Consider the following 22,168-nt stretch of genomic DNA (forward strand, 5'->3'; position numbering starts at 1 on the left):
AGTAAGCTAAGCGACCCTAGTGGCCGACACAAACACCTGGCCCATCTAGGAGTAGCACTGCAGTGTCACGCAGGATGGCCCTTCCAAAAAACACTCCCCAAACAGCACATGACGCAAAGAAGAAAAAAAGAGGCGCAATGAGGTAGCTGTGTGAGTAAGCTAAGCGACCCTAGTGGCCGACACAAACACCTGGCCCATCTAGGAGTGGCACTGCAGTGTCACGCAGGATGGCCCTTCCAAAAAACACTCCCCAAACAGCACATGACGCAAAGAAGAAAAAAAGAGGCGCAATGAGGTAGCTGTGTAAGTAAGCTAAGCGACCCTAGTGGCCGACACAAACACCTGGCCCATCTAGGAGTGGCACTGCAGTGTCACGCAGGATGGCCCTTCCAAAAAACACTCCCCAAACAGCACATGACGCAAAGAAGAAAAAAAGAGGCGCAATGAGGTAGCTGTGTGAGTAAGCTAAGCGACCCTAGTGGCCGACACAAACACCTGGCCCATCTAGGAGTGGCACTGCAGTGTCACGCAGGATGGCCCTTCCAAAAAACACTCCCCAAACAGCACATGACGCAAAGAAGAAAAAAAGAGGCGCAATGAGGTAGCTGTGTGAGTAAGCTAAGCGACCCTAGTGGCCGACACAAACACCTGGCCCATCTAGGAGTGGCACTGCAGTGTCACGCAGGATGGCCCTTCCAAAAAACACTCCCCAAACAGCACATGACGCAAAGAAGAAAAAAAGAGGCGCAATGAGGTAGCTGTGTGAGTAAGCTAAGCGACCCTAGTGGCCGACACAAACACCTGGCCCATCTAGGAGTGGCACTGCAGTGTCACGCAGGATGGCCCTTCCAAAAAACACTCCCCAAACAGCACATGACGCAAAGAAGAAAAAAAGAGGCGCAATGAGGTAGCTGTGTGAGTAAGCTAAGCGACCCTAGTGGCCGACACAAACACCTGGCCCATCTAGGAGTGGCACTGCAGTGTCACGCAGGATGGCCCTTCCAAAAAACACTCCCCAAACAGCACATGACGCAAAGAAGAAAAAAAGAGGCGCAATGAGGTAGCTGTGTGAGTAAGCTAAGCGACCCTAGTGGCCGACACAAACACCTGGCCCATCTAGGAGTGGCACTGCAGTGTCACGCAGGATGGCCCTTCCAAAAAACACTCCCCAAACAGCACATGACGCAAAGAAGAAAAAAAGAGGCGCAATGAGGTAGCTGTGTGAGTAAGCTAAGCGACCCTAGTGGCCGACACAAACACCTGGCCCATCTAGGAGTGGCACTGCAGTGTCACGCAGGATGGCCCTTCCAAAAAACACTCCCCAAACAGCACATGACGCAAAGAAGAAAAAAAGAGGCGCAATGAGGTAGCTGTGTGAGTAAGCTAAGCGACCCTAGTGGCCGACACAAACACCTGGCCCATCTAGGAGTGGCACTGCAGTGTCACGCAGGATGGCCCTTCCAAAAAACACTCCCCAAACAGCACATGACGCAAAGAAGAAAAAAAGAGGCGCAATGAGGTAGCTGTGTGAGTAAGCTAAGCGACCCTAGTGGCCGACACAAACACCTGGCCCATCTAGGAGTAGCACTGCAGTGTCACGCAGGATGGCCCTTCCAAAAAACACTCCCCAAACAGCACATGAAGCAAAGAAGAAAAAAAGAGGCGCAATGAGGTAGCTGTGTGAGTAAGCTAAGCGACCCTAGTGGCCGACACAAACACCTGGCCCATCTAGGAGTGGCACTGCAGTGTCACGCAGGATGGCCCTTCCAAAAAACACTCCCCAAACAGCACATGGCGCAAAGAAGAAAAAAAGAGGCGCAATGAGGTAGCTGTGTGAGTAAGATAAGCGACCCTTGTGGCCGACACAAACACCTGGCCCATCTAGGAGTGGCACTGCAGTGTCACGCAGGATGGCCCTTCCAAAAAACACTCCCCAAACAGCACATGACGCAAAGAAGAAAAAAAGAGGCGCAATGAGGTAGCTGTGTGAGTAAGCTAAGCGACCCTAGTGGCCGACACAAACACCTGGCCCATCTAGGAGTGGCACTGCAGTGTCACGCAGGATGGCCCTTCCAAAAAACACTCCCCAAACAGCACATGAAGCAAAGAAGAAAAAAAGAGGCGCAATGAGGTAGCTGTGTGAGTAAGCTAAGCGACCCTAGTGGCCGACACAAACACCTGGCCCATCTAGGAGTGGCACTGCAGTGTCACGCAGGATGGCCCTTCCAAAAAACACTCCCCAAACAGCACATGACGCAAAGAAGAAAAAAAGAGGCGCAATGAGGTAGCTGTGTGAGTAAGCTAAGCGACCCTAGTGGCCGACACAAACACCTGGCCCATCTAGGAGTGGCACTGCAGTGTCACGCAGGATGGCCCTTCCAAAAAACACTCCCCAAACAGCACATGACGCAAAGAAGAAAAAAGAGGCGCAATGAGGTAGCTGTGTGAGTAAGCTAAGCGACCCTAGTGGCCGACACAAACACCTGGCCCATCTAGGAGTGGCACTGCAGCGTCACGCAGGATGGCCCTTCCAAAAAACATTCCCCAAACAGCACATGACGCAAAGAAGAAAAAAAGAGGCTCAATGAGGTAGTTGTGTGAGTAAGCTAAGCGACCCTAGTGGCCGACACAAACACCTGGCCCATCTAGGAGTGGCACTGCAGTGTCACGCAGGATGGCCCTTCCAAAAAACACTCCCCAAACAGCACATGACGCAAAGAAGAAAAAAAGAGGCGCAATGAGGTAGCTGTGTGAGTAAGCTAAGCGACCCTAGTGGCCGACACAAACACCTGGCCCATCTAGGAGTGGCACTGCAGTGTCACGCAGGATGGCCCTTCCAAAAAACACTCCCCAAACAGCACATGACGCAAAGAAGAAAAAAAGAGGCGCAATGAGGTAGCTGTGTGAGTAAGCTAAGCGACCCTAGTGGCCGACACAAACACCTGGCCCATCTAGGAGTGGCACTGCAGTGTCACGCAGGATGGCCCTTCCAAAAAACACTCCCCAAACAGCACATGGCGCAAAGAAGAAAAAAAGAGGCGCAATGAGGTAGCTGTGTGAGTAAGATAAGCGACCCTTGTGGCCGACACAAACACCTGGCCCATCTAGGAGTGGCACTGCAGTGTCACGCAGGATGGCCCTTCCAAAAAACACTCCCCAAACAGCACATGACGCAAAGAAGAAAAAAAGAGGCGCAATGAGGTAGCTGTGTGAGTAAGCTAAGCGACCCTAGTGGCCGACACAAACACCTGGCCCATCTAGGAGTGGCACTGCAGTGTCACGCAGGATGGCCCTTCCAAAAAACACTCCCCAAACAGCACATGGCGCAAAGAAGAAAAAAAGAGGCGCAATGAGGTAGCTGTGTGAGTAAGATAAGCGACCCTTGTGGCCGACACAAACACCTGGCCCATCTAGGAGTGGCACTGCAGTGTCACGCAGGATGGCCCTTCCAAAAAACACTCCCCAAACAGCACATGACGCAAATAAAAATGAAAGAAAAAGGGGTGCAAGATGGAATTGTCCTTGGGCCCTCCCACCCACCCTTATGTTGTATAAACAGGACATGCACACTTTAACCAACCCATCATTTCAGTGACAGGGTCTGCCACACGACTGTGACTGAAATGACGGGTTGGTTTGGACCCCCACCGAAAAAGAAGCAATTAATCTCTCCTTGCACAAACTGGCTCTACAGAGGCAAGATGTCCACCTCATCATCATCCTCCGATATATCACCGTGTACATCCCGCTCCTCACAGATTATCAATTCGTCCCCACTGGAATCCACCATCTCAGCTCCCTGTGTACTTTGTGGAGGCAATTGCTGCTGGTCAATGTCTCCACGGAGGAATTGATTATAATTCATTTTAATGAACATCATCTTCTCCACATTTTCTGGAAGTAACCTCGTACGCCGATTGCTGACAAGGTGAGCGGCGGCACTAAACACTCTTTCGGAGTACACACTTGTGGGAGGACAACTTAGGTAGAATAAAGCCAGTTTGTGCAAGGGCCTCCAAATTGCCTCTTTTTCCTGCCAGTATAAGTACGGACTGTCTGACGTGCCTACTTGGATGCGGTCACTCATATAATCCTCCACCATTCTTTCAATGGGGAGAGAATCATATGCAGTGACAGTAGACGACATGTCCGTAATCGTTGTCAGGTCCTTCAGTCCGGACCAGATGTCAGCATCAGCAGTCGCTCCAGACTGCCCTGCATCACCGCCAGCGGGTGGGCTCGGAATTCTGAGCCTTTTCCTCGCACCCCCAGTTGCGGGAGAATGTGAAGGAGGAGATGTTGACAGGTCGCGTTCCGCTTGACTTGACAATTTTGTCACCAGCAGGTCTTTGAACCCCAGCAGACTTGTGTCTGCCGGAAAGAGAGATCCAAGGTAGGTTTTAAATCTAGGATCGAGCACGGTGGCCAAAATGTAGTGCTCTGATTTCAACAGATTGACCACCCGTGAATCCTTGTTAAGCGAATTAAGGGCTCCATCCACAAGTCCCACATGCCTAGCGGAATCGCTCCCTTTTAGCTCCTCCTTCAATGCCTCCAGCTTCTTCTGCAAAAGCCTGATGAGGGGAATGACCTGACTCAGGCTGGCAGTGTCTGAACTGACTTCACGTGTGGCAAGTTCAAAAGGTTGCAGAACCTTGCACAACGTTGAAATCATTCTCCACTGCGCTTGAGACAGGTACATTCCACCTCCTATATCGTGCTCAATTGTATAGGCTTGAATGGCCTTTTGCTGCTCCTCCAACCTCTGAAGCATATAGAGGGTTGAATTCCACCTCGTTACCACTTCTTGCTTCAGATGATGGCAGGGCAGGTTCAGGCGTTTTTGGTGGTGCTCCAGTCTTCTGTACGTGGTGCCTGTACACCGAAAGTGTCCCGCAATTCTTCTGGCCACCGACAGCATCTCTTGCACGCCCCTGTCGTTTTTTAAAAAATTCTGCACCACCAAATTCAAGGTATGTGCAAAACATGGGACGTGCTGGAATTTGCCCAGATTTAATGCACACACAATATTGCTGGCGTTGTCCGATGCCACAAATCCACAGGAGAGTCCAATTGGGGTAAGCCATTCCGCGATGATCTTCCTCAGTTGCCGTAAGAGGTTTTCAGCTGTGTGCGTATTCTGGAAACCGGTGATACAAAGCGTAGCCTGCCTAGGAAAGAGTTGGCGTTTGCGAGATGCTGCTACTGGTGCCGCCGCTGCTGTTCTTGCGGCGGGAGTCCATACATCTACCCAGTGGGCTGTCACAGTCATATAGTCCTGACCCTGCCCTGCTCCACTTGTCCACATGTCCGTGGTTAAGTGGACATTGGGTACAGCTGCATTTTTTAGGACACTGGTGACTCTTTTTCTGAGGTCTGTGTACATTTTCGGTATCGCCTGCCTAGAGAAATGGAACCTAGATGGTATTTGGTACCGGGGACACAGTACCTCCAACAAGTCTCTAGTTGGCTCTGCAGTAATGATGGATACCGGAACCACGTTTCTCACCACCCAGGATGCCAAGGCCTCAGTTATCCGCTTTGCAGCAGGATGACTGCTGTGATATTTCATCTTCCTCGCAAAGGACTGTTGGACAGTCAATTGCTTGGTGGAAGTAGTAAAAGTGGGCTTACGACTTCCCCTCTGGGATGACCATCGACTCCCAGCAGCAACAACAGCAGCGCCAGCAGCAGTAGGCGTTACACGCAAGGATGCATCGGAGGAATCCCAGGCAGGAGAGGACTCGTCAGAATTGCCAGTGACATGGCCTGCAGGACTATTGGCATTCCTGAAGAAGGAGGAAATTGACACTGAGGGAGTTGGTGGGGTGGTTTGCGTGAGCTTGGTTACAAGAGGAAGGGATTTACTGGTCAGTGGACTGCTTCCGCTGTCGCCCAAAGTTTTTGAACTTGTCACTGACTTATTATGAATGCGCTGCAGGTGACGTATAAGGGAGGATGTTCCGAGGTGGTTAACGTCCTTACCCCTACTTATTACAGCTTGACAAAGGCAACACACGGCTTGACAAATGTTGTCCGCATTTCTGGTGAAATACTTCCACACCGAAGAGCTGATTTTTTTGGTATTTTCACCAGGCATGTCAACTGCCCTATTCCTCCCACGGACAACAGGTGTCTCCCCGGGTGCCTGACTTAAACAAACCACCTCACCATCAGAATCCTCCTTGTCAATTTCCTCCCCAGCGCCAGCAACACCCATATCCTCCTCATCCTGGTGTACTTCAACACTGACATCTTCAATCTGACTATCAGGAACTGGACTGCGGGTGCTCCTTCCAGCACTTGCAGGGGGCGTGCAAATGGTGGAAGGCGCATGCTCTTCACGTCCAGTGTTGGGAAGGTCAGGCATCGCAACCGACACAATTGGACTCTCCTTGTGGATTTGGGATTTGGAAGAACGCACAGTTCTTTGCGGTGCTTTTGCCAGCTTGAGTCTTTTCATTTTTCTAGCGAGAGGCTGAGTGCTTCCATCCTCATGTGAAGCTGAACCACTAGCCATGAACATAGGCCAGGGCCTCAGCCGTTCCTTGCCACTCCGTGTGGTAAATGGCATATTGGCAAGTTTACGCTTCTCCTCCGACAATTTTATTTTAGATTTAGAAGTCCTTTTTTTACTGATATTTGGTGTTTTGGATTTCACATGCTCTGTACTATGACATTGGGCATCGGCCTTGGCAGACGACGTTGCTGGCATTTCATCGTCTCGGCCATGACTAGTGGCAGCAGCTTCAGCACGAGGTGGAAGTGGATCTTGATCTTTCCCTAATTTTGGAACCTCAACATTTTTGTTCTCCATATTTTAATAGGCACAACTAAAAGGCACCTCAGGTAAACAATGGAGATGGATGGATACTAGTATACAATTATGGATGGACCAGCGACTGCCGACACAGAGGTAGCTACAGCCGTGGACTACCGTACTGTGTCTGCTGCTAATATAGACTGGATGATAATGAGATGAAATTAATATATATATATATATATATATAATATCACTAGTACTGCAGCCGGACAGGTATATATATTTATTATGTAATGACTGATGACGGACCTGCTGGACACTGTCAGCTCAGCAGCACCGCAGACTGCTACAGTAAGCTACTATAGTAGTATGTATCAAGAAGAAAGAGAAAAAAAAACCACGGGTAGGTGGTATACAATTATGGATGGACCAGCGACTGCCGACACAGAGGTAGCTACAGCCGTGGACTACCGTACTGTGTCTGCTGCTAATATAGACTGGATGATAATGAGATGAAATGAATATATATATATATATATATAATATCACTAGTACTGCAGCCGGACAGGTATATATATATTTATTATGTAATGACTGATGACGGACCTGCTGGACACTGTCAGCTCAGCAGCACCGCAGACTGCTACAGTAAGCTACTATAGTAGTATGTATCAAGAAGAAAGAGGGAAAAAAAAACACGGGTAGGTGGTAAACAATTATGGATGGACCAGCGACTGCCGACACAGAGGTAGCTACAGCCGTGGACTACCGTACTGTGTCTGCTGCTAATATAGACTGGATGATAATGAGATGAAATTAATATATATATATATATATAATATCACTAGTACTGCAGCCGGACAGGTATATATATTTATTATGTAATGACTGATGACGGACCTGCTGGACACTGTCAGCTCAGCAGCACCGCAGACTGCTACAGTAAGCTACTATAGTAGTATGTATCAAGAAGAAAGAGAAAAAAAAAACACGGGTAGGTGGTATACAATTATGGATGGACCAGCGACTGCCGACAAAGAGGTAGCTACAGCCGTGGACTACCGTACTGTGTCTGCTGCTAATATAGACTGGATGATAATGAGATGAAATTAAGATATATATATATATATATATATATATATATAATATCACTAGTACTGCAGCCGGACAGGTATATATATTTATTATGTAATGACTGATGACGGACCTGCTGGACACTGTCAGCTCAGCAGCACCGCAGACTGCTACAGTAAGCTACTATAGTAGTATGTATCAAGAAGAAAGAGAAAAAAAAAACCACGGGTAGGTGGTATACAATTATGGATGGACCAGCGACTGCCGACACAGAGGTAGCTACAGCCGTGGACTACCGTACTGTGTCTGCTGCTAATATAGACTGGATGATAATGAGATGAAATTAATATATATATATATATATATATATATAATATCACTAGTACTGCAGCCGGACAGGTATATATATTTATTATGTAATGACTGATGACGGACCTGCTGGACACTGTCAGCTCAGCAGCACCGCAGACTGCTACAGTAAGCTACTATAGTAGTATGTATCAAGAAGAAAGAGAAAAAAAAACCACGGGTAGGTGGTATACAATTATGGATGGACCAGCGACTGCCGACACACAGGTAGCTACAGCCGTGGACTACCGTACTGTGTCTGCTGCTAATATAGACTGGATGATAATGAGATGAAATTAATATATATATATATATATATATATAATATCACTAGTACTGCAGCCGGACAGGTATATATATTTATTATGTAATGACTGATGACGGACCTGCTGGACACTGTCAGCTCAGCAGCACCGCAGACTGCTACAGTAAGCTACTATAGTAGTATGTATCAAGAAGAAAGAGAAAAAAAAAAACCACGGGTAGGTGGTATACAATTATGGATGGACCAGCGACTGCCGACACAGAGGTAGCTACAGCCTAGGACTACCGTACTGTGTCTGCTGCTAATATAGACTGGATGATAATGAGATGAAATTAATATATATATATATATAATATCACTAGTACTGCAGCCGGACAGGTATATATATTTATTATGTAATGACTGATGACGGACCTGCTGGACACTGTCAGCTCAGCAGCACCGCAGACTGCTACAGTAAGCTACTATAGTAGTATGTATCAAGAAGAAAGAAAAAAAAAAAACACGGGTAGGTGGTATACATATACAATTATATATATATTATATACAATTATATATATATATATATATATATATATATATTAAACTGGTGGTGATTAATTAAACTGGTGGTCAGGACACTGGTCACACTATCAGCAACTTGCAACTGCAAGTAGTACTCCTAAGCAGACAATCACAATATATACTGGTGGTCAGTGTGGTCACAATGGCAGTGTGGCACTCTGGCAGCAGAGTGCCAGCAAAAGTGTGCACTGTACGTTAAAATATGTACTCCTGCTCTCAGACTCTAACTGCTTCCCACTGTCAGTGTCTCCCCCACAAGTCAGATATACAGTCACACTATCACTTCAGCAAGTAGTAGTACTCCTCCTAATGCTCCCCAAAATTACTAAAGTAAATAATACTGTGTCTCTCTCTACTCTAGTAGTCTCACTCTCTATAAACGGAGAGGACGCCAGCCACGTCCTCTCCCTATCAATCTCAATGCACGTGTGAAAATGGCGGCGACGCGCGGCTCCTTATATAGAATCCGAGTCTCGCGATAGAATCCGAGCCTCGCGAGAATCCGACAGCGGGATGATGACGTTCGGGCGCGCTCGGGTTAACCGAGCAAGGCGGGAAGATCCGAGTCGCTCGGCCCCGTGTAAAAAAAACTGAAGTTCGGGCGGGTTCGGTTTCCGAGGAACCGAACCCGCTCATCTCTACTAAATACCTCCTATACACTGCACTACATACCTGCACTACACCCCCCTATATACCACACTAAATCAATACACTAAATACCTCCTATACACTGCACTACATCCCTGCACTACACCCCCCTATATACCACACTAGATCAATACACTAAATACCTCCTATACACTGCGCTACATACCTGCACTACACCCCCCTATATACCACACTAAATCAATACACTAAATACCTCCTATACACTGCACTACATCCCTGCACTACACTCCCCTATATGCCACACTAAATCAATACACTAAATACCCCATATATAAACTGGACTACATCCCTGCACTACACCCCCTTATATGCCACACTAAATCAATACACTAAATACCCCCTATACACTGGACTACATCCCTGCACTACACCCCCCTATATGCCACACTAAATCAATACACTAAATACCCCCTATACACTGCACTACATCCCTGCACTACACCCCCCTATATGCCACACTAAATCAATACACTAAATACCCCCTATACACAGCACTACATCCCTGCACTACACCCCCCTATATGCCACACTAAATCAATACACTAAATACCCCATATACACTGGACTACATCCCTGCACTGCACCCCCCTATATGCCACACTAAATCAATACACTAAATACCCCCTATACACTGCACTACATCACTGCACTACACCCCCCCTATATGCCACACTAAATCAATACACTAAATACCCCCTATACACTGCACAACATCCCTGCACTACACCCCCCTATATGCCACACTAAATCAATACACTAAATACCTCCTATACACTGAACTACATCCCTGCACTACACCCCCCTATATGCCACACTGAATAAATACACTAAATACCCCCTATACACTGCACTACATCCCTGCACTACACCCCCCTATATGCCACACTAAATCAATACACTAAATACCCCCTATACACTGAACTACATTCCTGCACTACACCCCCCTATATGCCACACTGAATAAATACACTAAATACCCCCTATGCACTGCACTACATCCCTGCACTACACCCCCCTATACGCCACAGAACATACCTACACTAAATACCCCCTATACACTGCACTACATCCCTGCACTATACTCCCCTATATGCCACACTAAATCAATACACTAAATACCCCCTATACACTGCACTACATCTCTGCACTACACCCCCCTATATGCCACACTAAGTCAATACACTAAATACCCCCTATACACTGCACTACATCACTGCACTACACCCCCCTATATGCCACACTAAATCAATACACTAAATACCCCCTATACACTGAACTACATGACTGCACTGCACTGCACTACATTCTGCTCAGTAACACATCCTTGTGCCACCCTCCACATGAACTTACCATAATGAAGTCTTCTCTCTGTCCACTGCAGCTTCAGAGTAGGTGACACGGCGACATGGTAGAGTTGACGGAGGAGAGCTGAGTAGAGCAGAAGTGGTGGTGGTGGGCTGAATGGAATAAGGGGGCGGGGCTTGGTCCCCCAGCTGGGACAGCAATGGTAGAGGGAAAGTGGATATTGGCTGAGGGAAAGAAGGGGGCGGGGCATGGTCCTCCAGGCTGGGCAGAGCGGGGTAGAAGGAAAGCAGGGACTGGGCTGGCTGAGGGGAAGAAGGAGGCGGGGCCTGGTCCTCCGCCGGGACAAAGCAAAGTAGAGGTAAGCAGGGATAGGCAGAGGGAAAGAAGTGTGAGTGGCTTGGTCATCTGTCCAGGAGAGACCCCGCCCAGGACTCAGGGGAACTGGCTAGGTCATGATATGGACGGGAGAGAGCGGGTATAGATGGGAAGAAGTGGGTGGGCTGAAGGGGGCTGGCTTGGTACTGTGGAAGGGAGGGAGCATGGCAGAGAGGAAGAAGGGGGCGAATGTGGTCCTGCAATAGATAGCAACTCGTTCTCTCCTCTACCCAACCGCACTGGTTCCTGGTTGCGACCCTGCAGCGTCTGGGCGGCGTACAATGAGTCACTAAACTCATTAGTACAATAGCTAACATCACCAGCTGCGGGCTTTGTCACTGTCTGCCCACACTAGGCAGGCTTCAATGCCCCTGGGCATTCCAAATGCCCTAGGCAATTGCCTAGGTTGCCTATAGCTAGGGCCGGCTCTGGTTATCAAGGTTAATAATACCGTAGGATCAAAATTACCCCCAAATTCTGTGATTTTAGCCGTTTTTGTGTTTTAAAAAAAATCATCCAGATCCAAAACCAAAACCAGAAAGGGTGGGTTTTGGCAAAACCAATCCAGATCCAAAACACGAGCATGGAACCAGATCCAAAACCAAAACACAAAACACGAAAAGTGCCCGCCGCACATCTCTAATCATAAGTGTGTGTGTGTGTGTGTGTGTGTGTGTGTGTGTGTGTGTGTGTGTGTGTGTGTGTGTGTGTGTGTGGGGGGGGGGGGGGGGGGGGTTCATGAACTACCTTATATTCAAAGATGTAACATTTCAAATTGTCTACGTTTTTTTTATTTTTTTTATACAGGCTCATTACTGAGGAGGGTTCTCTCTTCCCTCCCACAGGCAATGTTGGCAAAGAATGGAGAAAAAAAGGAGTAGAATGCAGGTACAGAGATAACACAAACAGAAAAAAGTACTTTTAAAACTGGTAAAGAATGTAAAATCAATCCATCTTGTTTTCTTATTGGCGAGACTAATGTGAATAGGAGCCAAGAACAATGTTTGCTGGGTCTCTTTTTCAGCTTTTCTTGTTTGATTTTGGTACCTCAGAACTTGTTTATTGGGCATTGCGTTAGCAACCTGGTTAGATTCTAATATATAAATGCCAATAACTTGAACACATTTGTATGTTCTTATCAAATCAACAAAGAACTGAGACCTTTTTTTACTCCTGGTCTAACTTATAGTTGAATGCAAAAAAATAAATATAAAAAAAAATACCTTGAAAATACTGTAGAGGCAAAAATATTTTTGTATACAGCAAAGGTTCTCAAACGTGGTCCTCAAGGCACCCCAATGGTGCAGGTATTAAGTTTATCCATGCTTGGCCACAGGTGACTTAATTAGCACCTCAGTCAATTTGATTCAACCAACTGTGCTGAGCCATGGATATACCTAAAACCTGGATCGTTGGGATGCCTTGAGGACCACGTTTGAGAACCTCTGGTATACAGTATTTTGAGTTGCACATATCTTAGCAAAGATCCACCTTAAACGCTGTTGTTTAAATGGGTACAGAGTAAAGTGGCCTCCAAGATTTTGGCCATGGGGCTCTCTACCTCTGGAATTCTCTCCTGCTCCCTATCAGACTATCCACCACTCTACAAAACTTCAAACGGGCTCTCAAGTCAAGAACCCTCTCCTTCTTCTTCTTCTTCTTCATCATCAAACGCAGCCATCCCTCGGTCTAACCCTCTATCCCTTGATCACTGTCTACCACATCTCTGTTACCCATGTCTTCTGCCCCACTCCTTTAGAATATAAGCTCTCACAAGAGCCCTCTCTCCTCATGTGCTTTGGCTTCCCTACTAATACTATCATCTACTCCATGCTCCCTTCCAAGGCACCTAACCCTTGGTTTCTGCCGCCGAGCTCATGAGGTTATGTACTTTGTTAGGCGCTGCGGAACCCTTGTGGTGCCAGATAAAGAATAATAATACTTTTTATAGCTGAGAGAAGCAAAGCTTCACTCACAAGCATACTGCGATCTCTTCTTACTTTTACCCAGATGGCAGAGCTTTTGCAGGTTCTTCTGACCCATTCTATGCGTGTATGAGTAGGTGCAAGCACACTTTGCGCAAAAGTAAATGTAGCCGTCATTTGCATTTACAAAGGACGGCAATGCGGGAAAGTTTTCTCACAAGTACAGGTCCTTTTCGTATGGACTGTCCCAGAAGGAGGTTTAAGCTAAATACAAAGACAAATGGGGAGAAAGGCTGAAAATTAATCAGCAGCCTCTGCCTACTTTTACTATATAGCCCTCTGTTTAATAGGAACATTTTAATAAAGCATATTAATATATAATGCACATTGAGGACATTAAAAAAAACTGTTTCTGTTTTGCTTGTAATGAAACATTTTCAGGGAATTTTCATGTATCTTAGAGCCTAACATGGAGATAGTTAGACCACAAACAGCCAAGTCAAAAAGTATTTGCATTGAAGTTTCTGTGTGGTATTGCGGATTAAATCACATGATCCGCTTGTAGGGACCATATGGCTGCCAAGTAGTTCTAGGAAACTCTTGTCAGTAACCAAAAAAATTAGGTTTGGTGAAGCCAAAATAAACATGACTATGGATGAGAATTTTCAATTGTTCAGACAACCCTGGCCATTTTATTAAATATCAAACTGAAAGGCGTAGCCAACCAGACATCCTAAATTTATTTAGAGATCTGATACTTGATATTACAGGCATCAATTCAATTGCCCATCACTTTTCTAGTAGTCCTAAGAGGTCAGTTAAAATACTGGATTTTAATTTAGCTAATTTACCAATAAATATCACCGGAGGGGCATCGGGTAGCAGAGATCAATCTCAGACCTGGAAGTGGCCACTTAATGGGAACACTCAGGTTGTGCGTGTAGCCTCAGAGTATGTCTGCTCAGATGCCAACAGCTAGGCTGTAAGATCAAGGTCAACTAAAAACTATAGGAGGCTATTGGTCTGTCAGTCACTTCACCAGTCTTTATTGCATGGTCAAATGGGTTCATGGATGGACATATGAGGCCATAGTCCCATCTCCTCTACTGCTGTGTCAGGAAACACCACCCAGCAGAAGGAGAAACATCTGCAGAGGATTTACACTCAACTTGAAATACAGGTGGCATACCTCCTTCCGCAAGTTACAAATTTACATTATATGCAAATAGACTTAATTAGGTCCTAGATTAATGCCTTGAGGTGTCAATTACAGTATTCATATATGTATATAGAGTCATTTTTATACTTGTTTGTATTATTCTGGTTCTGTACTTCAGATCTTCTTCAAATGCAAAAAATTGTGGTAAGGCCTTCTCTGAAAAAGTGCCTTATTAAAGCCAAACTGGTGCCTACATACACGGAATAATTAATACATGTGTGTTAAGGTGTATATAACATATTGCTGATGCTGTTAAAATTGCATTCAAAACAGGCGTTTTTGGATGAAAAAAATAAATTTTCAATTTTTTGTGTAAAAATTTCCAATGATCACCAGCAAACAATACAATCTCAAGATGAATAAGTTAAATACATTGGGGTATATTTACTAAGCTCCCGATTTTGACCGAGATGCCGTTTTTTCTTCAAAGTGTCATGTCGGGAATTTACTAAGCAAAAATCTCGGCAGTGATGAGGGCATTCGTAATATTTTGGAATTCCTAGGAAAAAATCACGAATCAATACACCATCGGTCAAATACGCCTGCAATTTGGTAGAAATCGGTAATTTACTAAAAAGTGCAAATCACAAACACTGTCGACAATAGCCAAACACTGCCGTGCAGAAATACAATTCGTGAAAAAGTGCTAAAAAAAAACAGACCTGCTTTTTTATCCCGTGTTTGGATAGGCATGCACGGATCCATGAGATCCGTGCATGTTTATCAGTGGGAAGGGGTGGGAAAGTGTTATTTTTATGAAATAAAAATGCGTGGGGTCCCCCCTCCTAAGCAAAACCAGCCTCGGGCTCTTTGAGCCGGTCCTGGTTGCAAAAATATGCGAAAAAAAATGATAGGGGTTCCCCCATATTTAAACAACCAGCACCGGGCTCTGCGCCTGGTCCTGGTTCCAAAAATATGGGGGACAAAAAGAGTAGGGGTCCCCCGTATTTCTGAAACCAGCACCGGGCTCCACTAGCCAGATACATAATGCCACAGCCGGGGGACACTTTTATATAGGTCCCGGCGGCCCTGGCATTACATAACCAACTAGTCACCCCTGGCCGGGGTACCCTGGAGGAGTGGGGACCCCTTCAATCAAGGGGTCCCCCCCTCCAGCCACCCAAGGACCAGGGGTGAAGCCCGTGGCTGTCCCCCCCATCCAAGGGCTGCGGATGGGAGGCTGATAGCCGTTTTGTTAAAAAATGAATATTGTTTTTAGTAGCAGTACTACAAGTCCCAGCAAGCCTCCCCCGCAAGCTGGTACTTGGAGAACCACAAGTACCAACATGCGGAGGAAAACCGGGCCCGCTGGTACCTGTAGTACTACTACTAAAAAAATACCCCAATAAAAACATAAGACACACACCTCCTTGAAAGTATAACTTTAATGCATACATCCACACCTCCATATACACATACTTACCTATGTTCACACGAGGGTCGGTCCTCTTCTCCATGTAGAATCCATGGTGTACCTGTTGAAAAAATTATACTCACAAAATCCAGTGTAGATGGCTCCTCTTTTAATCCATTTGTAATCCAGGTACTTGTCAAAATAAAAAAACGGACACCCGACCTCGCACTGAAAGGGGCCCCATGTTTTCACATGGGACCCCTTTCCCCGAATGCCAGAAACCCCCTCTGACTTATGTCTAAGAGGGTTCCATCAGCCAATCAGGGAGCGCCACATTGTGGGTGACCGAAAGTAACCTCACCGCTGACCACAAAGTTCCCACCATTGGTTACAATGGAGCGCATAGGCGCTACATTGTAACACTGCCGTGTGCTGCCTGTCATACAGTACAGGAGCACACAGCCAATCAGGAGGGTGCCACAATGTGGCGCTCCCTGATTGGCTGATGGAACCCTCTTAGACATAAGTCAGAGGGGGTTTCTGGCATTCGGGGAAAGGGGTCCCATGTGAAAACATGGGCCCCTTTCAGTGCGAGGTCGGGTGTCCGTTTTTTTAATTTGACAAGTACCTGGATTACAACTGGATTACAAGCAGAAGAGCCATCTACACTGGATTTTGTGAGTATAATTTTTTCAACAGGTACACCATGGATTCTACATGGAGAAGAGGACCGACCCTCGTGTGAACATAGGTAAGTATGTATATATGGAGGTGAGGATGTATGCATTAAAGTTATACTTTCAAGGTGTGTGTCTTATGTTTTTATTGGGGTATTTTTTTAGTAGTAGTACTACAGGTACCAGCGGGCCCGGTTTTCCTCCGCATGCTGGTACTTGTGGTTCTCCAAGTACCAGCTTGCGGGGGAGGCTTGCTGGGACTTGTAGTACTGCTACTAAAAACAATATTCATTTTTTTACAAAACGGCTATCAGCCTCCCATCCGCAGCCCTTGGATGGGGGGGACAGCCTCGGGCTTCACCCCTGGTCCTTGGGTGGCTGGAGGGGGGGGACCCCTTGATTGAAGGGGTCCCCACTCCTCCAGGGTACCCCGGCAAGGGGTGACTAGTTGGTTATGTAATGCCAGGGCCGCCGGGACCTATATAAAAGTGTCCCCCGGCTGTGGCATTATGTATCTGGCTAGTGGAGCCCGGTGCTGGTTTCAGAAATACGGGGGACCCCTACTCTTTTTGTCCCCCGGATTTTTGGAACCAGGACCAGGCGCAGAGCCCGGTGCTGGTTGTTTAAATATGGGGGAACCCCTATCATTTTTCCCCCCATATTTTTGCAACCAGGACCGGCTCAAAGAGCCCGAGGCTGGTTTGGCTTAGGAGGGGGGACCCCACGCAATTTTTGGGGGGATTTTAACACTGATTTTTTTTTTTTTTTTAAAGGTGCACAATGAAGCCCAGCACGGATCTCTCAGATCCGGCCGAGATTCATTGTATTAAAGTCGGCAGTGTTTTACAAGTCACTCACGTAAAACACTGCCAAAAAAAACGAATGACATCGACATCGGTAAAACCGAAAATGCAGAATACGGCAGCTTAGTAAATTAGTCGTACTAAATTCAAAAAGTTGCAAATTTACACTTTCGATGTCATTCGTGATTGAACTTTGACCTCAAACGGGAAAATACGATTTTTAGTAAATATACCCCATTGTTGGGTAAACTTACTAAAAGTCAATTTTGGGTCTAGATTAAAATTGACCAAATAGAACCAACATAACCACAAAAGTGCCCCAGTAATTCTATTCAAAATAGATAATTTACTAACAGTTGATTTTTGGTTCCATTCTGATTTTGATAGTGCATTGATTTTTATATGAAGTTTTAAATCTGTTCTAATCACACTTAGATAGAACCAAAAATGGACTCAAAATGGACTTCATTAGACAAATGCAACCTTATTGGCCAAAGCAAGTCACATGCACTGTAATACCCACAAACACCTTCATTCAAGCGCTAATTAGTATTTTCCCGAAAATTAAAAAGCATTACTGTGCCTTTACATGCAATGCCTATTCTTCCTATAGATTGTAAGCTGGTGAGCAGGGCCTTCCTACCTCTATGTGTGTCTGCTATTACTCGGTTTGTTTTATCACTGTTTCCAATTGTAAATCGCAATGGAATATGTTGTGCTCTATAAGAAACATGCAATAATAAATAATAAATAAATACATACATAATTTGGACAGTAAGAGTGCCCCCCATGCGTGTTTCCCCTGTTTCTGATGTGTCTATTCATTTTAATGATTGTGGATCGATTTTGAGTCCATTTTGAATTGGTTTTCAATTTTCATACAGTACCAACTACTAGTAAATAAGAGATTTGTATAGAACGCTATGTTAAAGTACCAATGTTTTGGTCGATGTTCTATTTCAGTTCTGTTTCAGTCTGAAGTCTATTTTCTGGTGATTTGTGGGAATATTTAGTTACTAGTGTGCAGGCTTTTATAAGTGGAGATGTTGCTATAGCAACCAATCAGGTTCTAGCTATTATATTCTGGAAGGTGGTAGAATGATAAGTAGAACCTGATTGGTTGCTATGGGCAACATTTCGACTTCTAAATACCTGCACTTTCGTAAATATACCCCTTTGTGTCCGTTTTCAGTCCATTTCGCCTTTAGTACATACCTGGTTTTCCAAATGGACAGAAGATATACTCCTTTGGATGTTCTGACACGGTGGAGGCTCTACAAAGGCAATACAAAGCCATAACAGTAGCAAAGTAAACGATTCTAATGAAAATACTGTACTGTATGTCCAGCCAGCAAACAACGCCACATGTGAGGTATTACTGGATGTGTTTCTGCCGCTGATTTTGTCATGAGGAGAAAAATTCCAACCCAGCAGTATTTGTATATTTAGTTTTTTATATTTTTCATCAAAATGAAAACAAAAATACAAAAAATACAAAAGTTCAGACTATACATAAATAAAATACCTGGGAGTGTCGGTGAGTTTAAAGAAATCTTAGGGATATTTCTGGGTTTACACAGTAGCACTGGTTAGTTCATAATTTTTATGAGTGAAATAATTTTCATGTATTTGGCCTTATTTCCCTGTATGGCAAAAACTGAAATGTAATATAAGATCCTATTAAATATAGTTGTGTGTGTCCAAACAAAACGCTCAGCAGGATATACTAGGAGATAAAATATATGTCTAGCAGCCACATTGGGGAAACTGGGCATTTTACTCGGTGGTGCAGGCAACCTAGAGAGGTTACATTAGTAGCTGTGGTTTATATGCTACTAATAGGCCTGGTCAGTTACTCTTATAGGTGAGTAATGCAGGATAATGGATGCTATTTAGGGGTTGGGTAGGGGATCCCCAACAGGGAGGATGCCGGTGGTCGGAATACCGACAATTTTCTAAGTATGCTAACCCCTCCTCACTACTCTCCCTACCAGCGGCCTAACCCTAACCCTCCCCTGACTAATCCTAACCCCCACTCTGCAGCCTAGCCCCTAACCCCCCCCCCCCCGCAGCCTAACCCACCCTTCCCAAAGCCTAACCCTCCCCTCCCACAGCCTAACCCCTCCCCACTACCAGGGCCATCTTAACAGCAGTGTGGGCCCCTGGGCACAGCAATGCACTGGGGCCCCTACCCATCCTCCAGGGGGGGTGCTATCAGCGGCAGCTTTGATGTCCCGCGGGCGGTATGGGGTGTTCTATCTTCTGCTCAGCATATAAGACCCGGAGCAGTAATTTCTACTAATTACTGCTTTACTGCACAGATGGGGAGGGAGGGAGAACACTAAACTGTAGAAGGTGGCATTGGGATGAATGAAGGGGCCTCGGTACATGACTTTCAGGGTGGTATGGGGTGTTTAATATGTAAGGGAGGGGTCGATAGTGGAGTGGGCTTAATATTCATCATTTTCTAGTGAGAGAGCAGCTTGCTTGACTGCAGATATCTCAAGTTCCTGTAAAAAGATTTCTTAGCTCTGAATGGGATAAAATATTAGAGTGCCTCACCTGTCAGGAGGTACTGGGGACTTGGGGATCAGAGTTCAGGAGCCAGAGCAATCCACCAATGAATATATAAAACTGCATATTAGGCGTGTGGAGCTTGAGCAGGGACCAGCTGCTTGAAGGCTGATATCTCTGGTTCTGGGCATAGTAGAGAAAATCTGCCAGTGTCCACCGAAAGTGGAGAGTCCCAGCTTTTGAACTGTACCCTCAGAAAAACTGTACGTCATACAGAAACTGAGATATCTGGCTGGGAAGAGCAATTAACAGGCTTGGATGGGGACCACTGCTTTGAAGTTCGATATCTCTGGTTCCCTATGGCCGATTTTCAAAACTCTGGTACCTCTGGAAATAGGGGACCCTCAGCTATCAGCCTAGGGCCCTTATACTCTTGGGGCCCTTGGGCAAGAGCCCATTGAGCCCATACGAAAAGACGGCCCTGCCCACTACTCTCCCTACCAGCGGCCTAACCCTAACCCTCCCCTGACTAATCCTAACCCCCACTCTGCAGCCTAGCCCCTAACCCCCCCCCCCGCAGCCTAACCCAGCCTTCCCAAAGCCTAACCCTCCCCTCCCACCGCCTAACCCTTCCCTCCCCACTACTCTCCCTACCAGCAGCCTAACCCTCTGCTGCCTAATCCTAACCGCCACTCCGCAGCCTAACCCCTAAATCCCCCCAAAGCTGAAACCACCCAGCCCATAGCCTAACACCCCCCCGCAGCCTAAATCACACTTCCCACAGACTAACCCTCCCCTCCCACAGCCTAACCCCTCCCACAAATCTCCCTACCAGCGGCCTAACCCTAACCCTCCCCTGCTACTACCTAATCCTAATCCCCACTCCGCAACCTAACCCCTAACCCCCCAAAGCCAAAACCACCCTTCCTACAGCCTAACACCCCCCCCCCCGCAGCCTAAATCACCGTTCCCACAACCTAACCCTCCCCTCCCACAGTCTAACCCCTCCCCACTACTCTCCCTACCAGCGGCCTAACCCTAACCCTCCCCTGCCTAATCCTAACCCCCACTCTGCAGCCTAGCCCCTAACCTTCCCCCCCACCCGCAGCCTAACCCACCCTTCCCAAAGCCTAACCCTCCCCTCCCCACTACTCTCCCTACCAGCGGCCTTTCCCTAACCCTCCCCTGCCTAATCCTAACCCCCCTTACTCCAGCAGCCTAACCCTTAACCCTCCCTGTCACTGCCTAATCCTAACCCCCCACTCCACAGCCTAACCCCTAATCCCCCCCGAAGTCTAAACCAGCCTTCCCACAGCCTAACCCCTCCCTCCGTAGCCTATTCCTTCCCCTCCCACAGCCTAACCCATTCCAAGATGCACATGCAGAAAGTATGCACCTTTTGGATATATTATAAAAAAAAAAATTCTAAGTAAGGGAGGAATGTAATAAGAGAGATTTTGTGAGAGTTCTCCTGTTATTTTAGAGATGCAATCATTTATATGGCAAAACCAGATTGATTTTTTCATATAAATGTTTGTCACTTTAAAAAAAACACCAGAACTCCCCCAAAATCTCTCACTTTCTGATTCTCACACCATATTACATTCCCCCCTAAAGCTCAATATGTAAAATAAAGTCCCAAGTAAAAATGCTGAGCTAAAAATATCTAGAGACATACATATGTAAAAGGCTTTCTCCACTCATCAGATATGTCAGACCACTCTCCTTTCCTCCAGGGTCAGTGGGGCAGGATTGAGAGTTGCCCATATACAGGATGTGAATCATAATTGACATACAGTCTACTTGCAGATAGGAAACAAAGGGGTATATTTACTAAGGTCCCGATTTTGACCGAGATGGTGTTTTTTCTTCAAAGTGTCATCTCGGGAATTTACTAAACTCAAATCACGGCAGTGATGAGGGCATTCATATTTTTTTGGAACTCAAAGAAAAAAAATACGAATGAATACACCATCGGTCAAATACGCCTGTAATTTGGTAGAACTCGGTCATTTACTAAAAAGTGTAATTCACAAACACTGCCGGCAATAGCCAAACACTGCCGTGAAAAAATACAAATCGTAAAAAAGTGCTAAAATAAAACAGACCTGCTTTTTTTTACCGTGTTCTGATAGGCATGCACGGATCCATGAGATCCGTGCATGTTTATCAGTGGGAAGGGGTGGGAAAGTGTTAAATTTGTTGTGAAAAAATGCGTAGGGTCCCCCCTCCTAAGAAAAACCAGCCTCTGGCTCTTTGAGCCGGTTCTGGTTGAAAAAATATGGGGAAAAAAGTGACAGGGGTTCCCCCATA

At 46.1% G+C, this 22,168-nt stretch overlaps 1 long non-coding RNA gene across 1 annotated transcript in view; it reads left to right on the plus strand.

Moving 5' to 3' along the window:
* Positions 1-22,168, plus strand: part of LOC134944149 (uncharacterized) — an 81,621-nt gene that overhangs the window by 20,485 nt on the left and 38,968 nt on the right. Inside the window, exon 3 of the long non-coding RNA XR_010181854.1 lies at positions 12,171-12,251. This is a non-coding gene — a long non-coding RNA (uncharacterized LOC134944149). The remainder of the gene's footprint in view (positions 1-12,170; positions 12,252-22,168) is intronic.

Source organism: Pseudophryne corroboree, chromosome 7, assembly GCF_028390025.1.
Source record: "Pseudophryne corroboree isolate aPseCor3 chromosome 7, aPseCor3.hap2, whole genome shotgun sequence".
NCBI classification, from domain to species: domain Eukaryota; kingdom Metazoa; phylum Chordata; class Amphibia; order Anura; family Myobatrachidae; genus Pseudophryne; species Pseudophryne corroboree.